Consider the following 11822-nt stretch of genomic DNA (forward strand, 5'->3'; position numbering starts at 1 on the left):
TTTCCATCCCATAGGGGACGACATGTCAGCTGTATCAGATTACCATATCCTGACGTCTGCTTTTCTTCTCTGTATGTCCCATACAGGTCAGCACCCAGAGGGGACTTGGCAAGCCATAGCCAAGGAAGTGTGGACCCTGGGGGTCTACAACCGGTAGAGCACCCACTGCAGGAAGCAGTGGGAGGACCTGAGGCGCTGGGCCAGGAAGACGTGCAAGGCCCATCTTGGGAAGGCCTCCCAACGAGGAAGGGGTGTCTGTTGGACCCTGACCCCCCTAATGGCCCGCATTCTGGAGGTGGCCTATCCGGATTTGGATGGGTGCTTGAAGGCAGCACAGCAGACACAAGGGGGTGAGTACCAACACTGTTTAATACTACTTCGATGGATTTGTTTGGGTGCTGTGGTATGTAAGCTGTCTAGTGCCAGGCACTCTGACTGGTGTGTTCCTGCAGTCCTGCTCCCCATAAGCAAGGAAATGGTGTGGGGCAGGTGTCGACGGTCCAAATAGGCCCATGGGGGTTGATCTTCCTGTACTGTAGGATTCTTTGTGGGCCCATGAACTGGTGGGTGGATTGGCCGGCCATAGTCCCCCATATGTGTAGTCCACACAGTTGATCAGGTCCGTGTTTCATGTGGGAAATGAGTTGTATGCTGGGGTAGTGGCCACTAGTCAGGGACATAGTCATGACTACTGTTGTAGGTGCTGCGTGTAGGTGTGTGAGCTGGATGTGGTTGTGTGTGTATCAAGTATGTACATTCATTCTGGTATTTACAGATTTCTCTCATGTTTTCTCTCCCCTCCCCTGTGCTCTTGTGTTCTTTGTGTACATCAGCATCATCTGGCAAGAGAGCAGTGGGACCGGCGAGTGGGGATGCAGCAGCCTACGGTTCCAAGAAGGCAGAGTCGGCAGAGACCAAGGGAACCAGTGGTTGGAGGGCAAGGGGGAGTACCACGGGGAGGCAACTACCACTGGTGGTAATGACTCTGATACCTCCTCCGATGGCAGCTCCCTGGTGGTGGTGGACCCTAGTGGGCCCACCCATTCTATGTCATCTTCCGCCACCCCCATGCCATCTCCGCCCTCCCAGTTGCTCCCCACCGAGTTGCCTGTGTCCGCTCACCCAGAAGGGTGGGCATCTTCTTCGCCCAGGCACCTCATCCCCTGCCCCAATCAGCCCTGCTGCCCTCATGGAGGAGGCTATTGACCTCCTGAGGACCATCTCTGTAGGGCAGACAACCACCGTGAATGCCATCCAGGGGCTAGCATCCCAGATGCAGCAATGCAATGCATACCTTGAAGGCATTCACTGTCCCATGTCTGGCCTACAGAGATCTTTTCAGGCTCTGGCCTCCTCTTTGACGGCAGCCAGTGTCCCTGGTCTTTCCGTCCCACCACCAACCACCTCTACCCCCATCCAGCACCCCACTCCCTTCACCCATCCCAAACACATGTTCAGACAGCCATGCACACACCTCAACACACAAGAAGCCCTCAGAGAAACACAAGCACCACACTTCCCACCACAGGCATACACACTCCCAACATACAAAGGCACACACAACAACATCCACTTCCCCCAGTGTGTTCACCTATCCCGCCTTCCTGTCTGTCACCTCAACATGCACACCCACAAGCACTGCACCCTCAGTCACTGCTGCTGGCCCCATTCTTGCAGTCACCACAACATCTGACATCCAGTCATCCACCCCAGATACCACACCTGCACTCACCACAACTACATTGACTGACACATGCAGCACACTCACCAGACAACATCCATTTACACTGGCAGCCTGTCTTGTCCCACTGTGTCCACCCCCCTCCTCCCAAGACACTCAAACGTTCACAGACACCCACTCAACAAACATCCACCACACATCAGCATACTGTACAGGCACCTGTATCCACGTCCAGCACACCTACTCCTGGTGCAAGCACTCCCTCTACCTCCACTCCCACACCTTCCTCCATATTCACCCCAACTGCCCCTAAGAAACTGTTCCTCTCCTGTGTTGACCTGTTTGAACCCACTGGTCCACCAACTGCCCCTAAGAAACTGTTCCTCTCCTGTGTTGACCTGTTTGAACCCACTGGTCCACCACGTCTGGTTCCTAAATCTGCCCATCTCCTTGCCGTGTCCACTCCTTCCTCGTCCAAGTCTGCTCCAGTCTGCCCTTCCCATTCCCATGCCCCTTCACCAGAGAGGAAGAAGGCCCGTGTTGCCCCAGGTCCCTCTGTCACCCCCCCTGTCCAATCCCACTCCCCCACCTTCCAAGGGCAAGCCCAAACACCCTCACCTCCCAAATGTAAGCCCAAGCCCCCCCCTAGGCGTAAGTCCCCACCCTCGCCACTCCCTGCCCCTGTTCCCTGAGGTGCCTGGCTCCCCCATTGATGTCCCTTTACAGTGGAGTACCTGGCACACATGTGGGAGTTAAGTCCAGCCCATTTGGGCCCTTCAGGTTATTTGTCACGGACTGGCCAATGGCCTTATTTGGACATAACTTTTTCATGTTTCATTAAAGTTTGTGTGCCCAGTGGTACTGTTGGCACAATATGGAGACGTGGTTCATCGTTTCATTGTGGGGGTGTGGTGTGCACATGTATGTACTTTCGGTGCAGGTCTTTGTTGCCTTGTGTCAGGTAAGTACCTCGTATTCTGGTGTATATGGCTTGAGATGGTAGGAGGGGTTGGGAGTGCGTTGCATGGGTGTGTAACTGTGCCCTTTCTTACCATGTGTACTTGGTTGCGGTACTTACCATTGTCGTCTTCGTCGGCGGTCACGGTCATGGAGGTATATTGCAAGGAGCAGGACTGGCATTATTTGCAACTCTCTCACCATGTCTGCTTCGACGTGTTGTATGTGCTTACAGTGAGTGTTTCCTTTTACTTGGTTGGTTCCCACCCTGGAACTGATGGCGGTCTTGTCCTTCATTATTTGGTGGGTGGGTGGGGCCTTTCCGTCGGCCTGTGGGCGGCCTCTTCCATCATCATCGGCACTACAATGATGGTGATGTGTGGATGGACCGCTACTTGTTTCTCATGTGCTTCATTATTTGGCAGTCCAGACCGCCAGCCGGTTGGCGGTAGTAACCGCCCCCGCCGGCGGAGCGATGATTGCTGCCATGTTCATAAGGAGGGCCTAAGTGTTGCACTGCATTCATAGTGCCATATGGCAACATGGAGGCCAAAGTTTGACTTTGTAGGGCTTCAATGGTGTCTCTACATATGACATCACTGTGATGCAAGGAGGTGGTAGGTTCCACCAACAATAGGACACTGCCTCAAATATGTACAACACAAAACATATTTGCAATGGTTGAACCATCAGTTTGGATTTACTTTGACAATCCTCAGGTCCCTGAGCCACAACTAAAGATTTTAATGTCCATCAACACAGACCAATGAAACCATTTCACAAAACAGGAACACACACAATACCAGAAGCAAGTCTGAGTCACCACTTGACTTAAAACTAACATCTGCCAAGGTATATACAAAACCACTATTAAGCATTACCAACACATGTTTTCTCATTACTTTGCAGCCGACCAAGGTTACTGTATACAGCCATGGGTGATGACTCCATTTGGCAACCCAACAGACGAGTGTGCATATAATCTAGGGCACAGAAGGACACGAAAAGTGGTGAGAGGAAATTTGGGCTTCTGAAGTCAAGGTTCAGGTGCCTGGCCCTAACAGTTGTATGCACCACCACTGGTATGCAAGACGATACTGGTACGTGCAATCTTGCCTAGTATATGTATATGGACCAATGTTCCCTTGGATAAATAGGTAGATGTCCCTAATGGGGAGGAGGATGACAATTGTGCAGCACATTTAGAGGAGGAATACAAAACACTGCTGCAGGAGTTTGCAGGAGACAAAAAAGTGTACAGAAGTTCTACACATAGTCACTGTACAAATAGTATCACTTTGTAAATATCAACAATAAATAACTTTGCACCAGAATGTCCATGGTCTACTCATTCTTCACTACATATATCATTGGAATGTTTTTCATATCTGAGAGCAGGAAAGAAACACAACAGTTACAAGTATGGTTGCAACATAATTTGTGATGTAAGAGGGTCTAGCGCCTCCATGCCACACACCAGTGTCACAAAACTCACGGGCATGTGACTCTCGAAAGCCTAGATCCACGCATCACAAAATATAACGTGGCGTTAAGGGGGTAATCGGCAAAATGTTAGCTCTTTCCCCACATCATCCCCGTGCCTGGAAGGATGTATGCGACGGGGGCATACATAAGGTAGGGGCTGTCATCAAAAGATGCTTTAGTAATGTAGGAACTGAACTGTGTCACATCTCAGGTGGATCGCTGCTATGCCAGCACTGTGCACATGTGACAATGGGGGACACCATTGCTAACAATGGACCTTCATTTATTGTTCAGGGTTAGTAACCAACGTTAGAGCCAGAGCCTGCACTGTGTATCAATGGGCCTATATCCTGTCACTGCCATTAGGCCCAACCCTGCCACATGGTGTGCTGTACCTCAAATATGACACACACACGTTGGCTGTGGAGTGCGCTATGGGTTGCTAGAACAATGAAGCAGAAATGGGTGCTGAACCACACTCTATACCTATGGCCCATTGTCAGGATTTAAAAATTAAATGGGACAATGCTCCACCAAACTGATGTCTGGGTGGAATGTATGCAGAGTGTGTTCCATTCTCTCTGTGCATTCTATACACACTTGTCACACAAATCTGCTGCCTTGACACATGCCTACAGCTAATCTGGATATACTTGTGATGACTGATGTACCGGTGTATGGCCTAGGTAGGAAAGGTTTCCCAATTACCTACAAGGGTTGACATGTGTCAGCAAGGTATCCTAGTATAGTCTGTATTACACCATCACACACCACATATCAATACACACCTCTCATTGACACTCACATGCCAGATCAAGAGAAAGTTAACAACAGTGACAAAATTCTAATATGTCTAGGTCTCCAACCTGCCACTCAGGTGTGGGATGTGCAAGTATGTCCAGCAATGTCCAAACATGTCACAGACCCATTAAAAAATGTAGGGGAGAAGAAGGAGACAGATATGTAGAATGTGGCTAATAAAAAACCAGCACTGAGATGATTTCACATACTAACAGCATAGACTCATGGTGAAAGTGGCATGGGTTGTGGAATGCAGGTTTTAGTAGATACCCATGTACAACAAATGATGTGGATGGACAACTGAGACATACCCACAGATACTTGGAGATACAACACAAGGAGGTCACTTGGAGACGACACACGTTCTGGTGCAGGTGTAATGTCATGTGTGCGTGGAAGTCATGTAATCTCGCAAAGCCAGGCAATGGGATGGTGACTATCATGTAGCCACTAGTAGAAGAAGTGAACATCTTCAATTTACACAAGTCACTCGTTGCATCCGGTCCATGTATGACCGGACAATGTTAATGTAGAAGGTGTGTACAAAGTGTAAGCAGCCTAAAGATTGGCAGAATGTAGGACACAATCTATTCCTAACAACATATGTGGTAAAAGTTGGAGAAGGTACACACATAAACCAATACTGACTGTGCAACACATCAATGTCACAATATGATCACCCAACATATGTACAGAAAGGATGCCTAGTTCAATACATAACCCACTCATGTTTGCCACTACAATAACCTGTTAGTTGCCCATTGCATACTATTCTGACAGGAGACAGTGACAGATGACATCATCTGTACCCTGTCTCGTTCCAAAATTGCAAGTTACGACAGAGATACAAGCCCTAACCAAGCTGCTCATGGAAATTACTAATGATGCAAAATCATGTCTTTCAGACCATGCCAAATGATGAGCCAGTCCTCAGTTCATGATAGGGCAAGGCTGACATCAAGTACCCCAAAGGAAAAATAAAATCCCAGTCCTTTTGATCACAATTGGGTAGGTGTCTGTCTGCATGGGACTGTGCATTGCTCTGCCTTAACCCCACCCTGAGGCTACATTGACTATTGACATAGTCAGGGGCCTGATGTATGTGTACAGTGGAGTGAGTAGAGTGGAGCACTGTAAACCTGTGCCTAAACATGCAACCATGGGTCTGTGTGGGCATACAAACTCCCACAGTAGTGATGGTGACTAGGCTGTCATATTTGCCTGACTGCAACACTGGAACACAGTGGTATGCCATTGTATGTGACAGTCATAACAAACATGATATTGTTGATTGTAAGTACCTATTTGGTGGTATGCACATATATGCCAGATATCTCAGCACACATGTACCCCTTAAATGGCACAGGCCTGGTAATGTGTATTGGAGTCTGCACAAAAGGCAACTTTCAATAAATGAAAATGCATTTGTACCACGAGATCACTGACAGAATGAAATGACCTTCAGATGTGTTCCAACTTACGGAAACATAGGTGGCCCTGATATGACTACACAGGCATTTGACAAAGTCCAACATGTGTCCATGCAGGAAGATAGATATGTGAGGTTTCATATCCTATGAACACACCACTGTGGTCATATTTTACAGATATGACTCTACACATGTCTTTCCACAGACCTGGCACATCCCAACCTTCATTGACACATGTGTGTACACCATCTCCTACATTTAAGATGCATGGGGAACTATATGTCACACGTGTAGTAGAGCATCATGAAGGCTGAACCTAACTACACACCACAGTGTGGACACACATGCATTCACATTGCCAGGGGTAATGTGAAATCAATCCAGCTGTAGTCCACTGCATCCTCTGAGTACGATTTGTCATGGAAATCACATGCATTACCATGTATTGGACATAGCCCATCATATCTACTGTGTTGTTGGTAAAAGTACATTTGTATATCAGACATTACAATTTTTGTAGACCCACAAATATGTTTTAATTCACATATGTATATTCCAACTACACATGTGGTAACATGTATGTGGACACACTCTACCAACACATGCACATATGCACACTGTATCAGTCATCACATTTATTATACACATATACAAACATATTGGTAACACATACCGATGTTATCGTAAAGATATGAACGGACATGCACACACAGGTAGCCATACCATACTGACTATATACATGCTTAGCCTCTATGACATGGTATGTGAATCTGGGTGCACTTTAAGCCTTTCCCAAAAATCCACGCATTCCCATCATGCGTCAAAATATTTTAACGCAAAAGACAATGTTCCATACTCCTCAAGGCCAAAGAAATTACCTCTGGCCCCTGCGCGTCAATTCAGAAAAATGATGCCTGGCCCCTGTACGTCACTCGCAAGTCTTGAGGCCTTGTCAGCCTCAATGAGAAAAAAATTGACGCATGACCATACGTCAAAAAAACAACATATATCTGAAAATGCGACGCACAGGCCCAGGAAGTGACTAGGCCCAGCACTAGTACATTACTCAGAAGCCTGCACCAACACAGGCATCCGTGGACCACAGAGCAGTGTGTCTGTGTTGCGGGGAGTGTGTATGCGCATGTTGGTATCCCTTCCTGGACAAGAAATGGTACACAAGGCAAAAGTGGCTGGCCACACAGTATTGGGAAGACATCCATAATGTTATTCAGTTAATGTGCAGGTAAGGACAACTAAATGAGCATACGTAAACTGCCATGGCATAATAGCTCAAGTGTGTGTGCCTTGTATTGGCACACACATATTAGAAGCAAGAAACAAGGATGAATCGATGCATTCCTCAACACTTTACAATACTCACACAATCACTGGGCAGATGTCAGTCTTTTAGCGCTGATAATGAGTTAGATGCCTTCAACATCTGGGGCAGGGTCAAAAGCAATGAGTGTTACAATGGAATGGCCACTGCAACAACCATTGCATGCCCCTCAGAATACTGTGTCATGGAGCACTATATGGTCATGGAGGAGTAAAGCAACAAAACAGCTTTCATGACAATTAAATGCACCACAGGAGTGTCGGGGAAAGTGATGTTTTGTTGGTGCCAGGGTCTCCATTATCTGGCCCTATGTCTCACAGATTATAGATGTTTGACAGTTATTCAGATCTACCACTAGGTTGACTTGCTCGCTCAGCTTAACAAGTTTATTTTGAAACTGTCGTCCATGCACAGAAATATCCAAATATCCCTAAGCTATGTTTTCCTGCTCTGTGTGTGCTGCTATGGAATTGTGGATGTTAGGAAATGGAAAGCATGCCCACATATACATTGATGTCAATCATGATAGGTGTCAGAGCTGCTATTTATCTGACTAGCATGCCTGTTGCCAACAAGTTTGTCACTGCACTTTTGACAGCACTGTGTGCCACACGTAGCTTTCAGTTACTCATGAAATGGCACAGATGAAGTAAATGTATTGAGGTCTCTAGGGAGCTATGTAGGAGGCACTTGCACCATTGATGCCTCACTACTCTTCAGATTTTAATTGAGGCTGCCGTTATGCAAGGAGCCTTATTGTGCTGGCCACCAGTCAGCAGAGTACACACTGAGAACAAAACTCAGCTCCAGATGGTTGTGGGAAATGTTTGCGGATTGTAGCAAGCTAGATCTCTGCAGATTAACCAACATGTTCTACACATCATGATATTTGTACGTGATCTTGGTCACATCACATATGCATATAATGTGAATGCTGAGGGTGTATCTGGTACTATATGGGCACTTTGCATGAATTGCATGAAATGTACATGTGGGCACATTGTGAGCAAGGGTGTGCCCCCTTATAACACGTGCTCTTAGCAGGTGTTAACCCAGGACACTTGAATGAAGTGTTACCTAACCTTAGAATTTCCGGTGGGAGGTTTCCTGTCTCCTATCAGATGACCCACACCTTGCATCCATGCTGCCTGGGCAAGGCTTGATGTAGCAGCCAGAGTGTCAAAGTGGTAGATTGCATACACAGTGCTGTGTATTGACAAAGGAACAGGGATTCTGGACTTGTTGGGCCACTTGAACCTCACTAGTTTGATCACACAAATGTGGAGCAAGGACACAGTTGTACACTTACCTCTGGGCCCTGATGGTCAATAATGGATAGCCGTTACCCCTGTGACATGTACATGATACCATAGATGGCTGGTAGGAATTTGGTATAGATTTGGAGTCAGTCAGTGTCGTGGAATGTATGGTGGACTGCATGTGTCATCTGAGGATGCTGTGTACATTGCGTGCCTGTTCTATCTCCATCCAATGCTGCATTTTGATGCTTTATTCTCCTCATTCATTTTTCAGCTGTAAATATGATCCTAGTAGTACAACATGCTTTCAACAAGCATGCTGACAGGTAGAGGCACGTACTGGAGGTGAACACCAGGTACTAAAGCATGGAGAGGAGATTTAGGAAGGAGAAAGTCACTGGGGCTTGGCATGCATTCACACATGGGGACCTCCGCAACAGCCAACAACAAAGCAGACCACATCGGAAAATAAATCTGGGGGCCGGGGGGACTCAGCGGGTCTGACCCCTCCCCATTTGCTGCACCTCTCTTTAGCCAGACAGCCTTACAGCCACCTGCTCCAGCCACAACATCTAGCATCAAATCAGACATGAGACGCGACATGGCGGCCATAATGGCCAGATTAGAAAGGTTGGAGAAAGACAATGAAAAAAGTTGTAAGTTGTTCAAGTACTTCAAGAAAAATGTGAAAAATCTGTGAACTGTTTGTGCCACAACCTCCCAGTTCCTTCCTTTCCTTTTTACTGATATAAAATATTTATAGTGGGTTTTAGATGGGTAGTGCTAGGTTAGTAAAATAGTACAGGGTAGGCATAGGTTAGAGTAACTATAGTTGGGGGTGGGTTTTAGTACATTTTTTTTTGGGGGGGTGGGGGAGTTAGTTGGGGTTTATATGTAAAAAGAAAATACAAAAATACAAAAAGAATTATAAACCTTAAGAAATACTTAAAAAATATATATATTTGTTCAGGATATAGTTAGTATATGTGTAGCCTTAGTTTATGTTGTCCTACTTGTATCTTGTGTCTTAAGAGGGGGTGGGGGGACAATGTTTAGAGTGTGGCGTTACATGGCTAAGATTAGTTTAGATAAGGATAGAAAGTGGAGGTGTAAGTTACGTTAACTTAGTTTAGGTTAGTTTAGTGCAGGGTAGTGTATAGGATAGGTTTTGATATGATGTTTTTAATATATTTTAATAACTCCTGTTAGTATTAGACAATTATCTCTCCATGTTGATTGAGTGTCTGGGTGTTCTCATGTGTGCGTTGGCCAAGTAGGCGGAATGGCTTAGGATATGCTTTCTGTCTTTTTTCCATGAATGACCATGTGCATTCCCTATGACCAATGAGCTGTCAGATTGGCTGCTAAATGACATCAGCTAGTCAAATAATTTGTCATCCACAGTTCCAGCCATTCCCATTGTGTATGTATACAGTATCTTGGACAGGTAAGTATGGAACTTCAACTGTCATTAGTGGGGTCTACCAGTATTATTGTTGGAAAGTGTGGTACATATGACATTAGCCAAATTTGGGACTGTATCATGCAACACTGACAGCTCCCCGTCATTGATTGGATGTGCCTCTTCTGACCCACACATATTAGTTGTACTGATGCCCTCATGTGGGTAAATTACCATACACGTGGTTCAGACCCATACATGCCATATGTAAACTTCCACGGATATCTGTTCAATACATGTATTTAAAACACTGTAAGTAGGTTGTAGCCCACAATACCATCATTCACCTTTTTCATGTTAGGATCGTAGTGTGTGGCTTTGTGTCTGACAGTAATGCACACATGTAATTTTGTTCTGTTCTCATTGACAGAGCTTCACACAATGCATACATTTAGCTGAGTTGATGGATCACAATAAACGTAGAAATGTTACATGTGAACAAGTTGATTTATTTACAGGTGCAATTGTATTTCCAGTGCTCTACAATGTCTAGTTCACAGACCTATGAGAGATCCTGACCAATTTGTTGTACAATCAGAGTTCAGGGATGAGGGACATGTCATGAGACATGGTTAGGAGAAGTGTGTATTAGTGAGGAGGTGTGCAAATTGCCAATAGGTAAGATTTGAGGCAATGACATTACATAGCAGAAAAGTCAGCAGCGGTTGAGTGAGGAGGGCGCATTGCCTGCTGTCACAACACTGTCATGATCTTAAGCACAGAACTAAGGAGAAACTGTCCATGTTGCATAGACTGGTGCTACCAGGTGGTTTTCCTTGTGAATGTTGTTCCTTCCACATCTTCATCTTCTGATATGTGTGGTGCCTCCTGTGCCATGGGTGGAGCTGTTGTTGAGGGGCCACACATACACATCAGAGGATAGAAATGTGATGTCAAAGGTCTCGGCAGGGAGGCCACTTCCAGCTGTATGGACTCCAAGGTATTCTGTACTCCAGCTGTTACCTATTATGCTGCTGCCACTTTGGGATGGGCAATTGTTGAAACCGCTGCCTCATGACAGCAGCCATGTCGGCCAGGGACTGCTTGAGTCCAGTTAGAGGGGTGTGGATGCCTCTGATGGCAGCAGAGTTGTTCTGAATTGGACTGAGGCACCTCAACACTCCCTCTAGGCGGCCTGCCATGGTCTCCATCCTCACCTGCACCTGCTTGGCCAGCTCCTGCTGGACTCCTACCACTGTCCTCTGGAAGGTGATGTCTGGGTCCTCGGAGTCCAGGGCTGTGTCAGGACTGGCTGGAGCTGTGTGTTGGTAGCTGGGTGGTTCATGTGAAGGCCCCGCAATGCTGTGTGTCCTCCCTGCTACTGGAGGTGGTGTCTGGAGGGAACCTAGGACATCCTTGGAGTGTGTCTTCATTGAGGGTCATCAGCTGGTTGTCCAGGTCATCTGTG

The sequence above is a fragment of the Pleurodeles waltl genome, chromosome 4_2, assembly GCF_031143425.1.
Source record: "Pleurodeles waltl isolate 20211129_DDA chromosome 4_2, aPleWal1.hap1.20221129, whole genome shotgun sequence".
In the NCBI taxonomy this organism is placed as follows: domain Eukaryota; kingdom Metazoa; phylum Chordata; class Amphibia; order Caudata; family Salamandridae; genus Pleurodeles; species Pleurodeles waltl.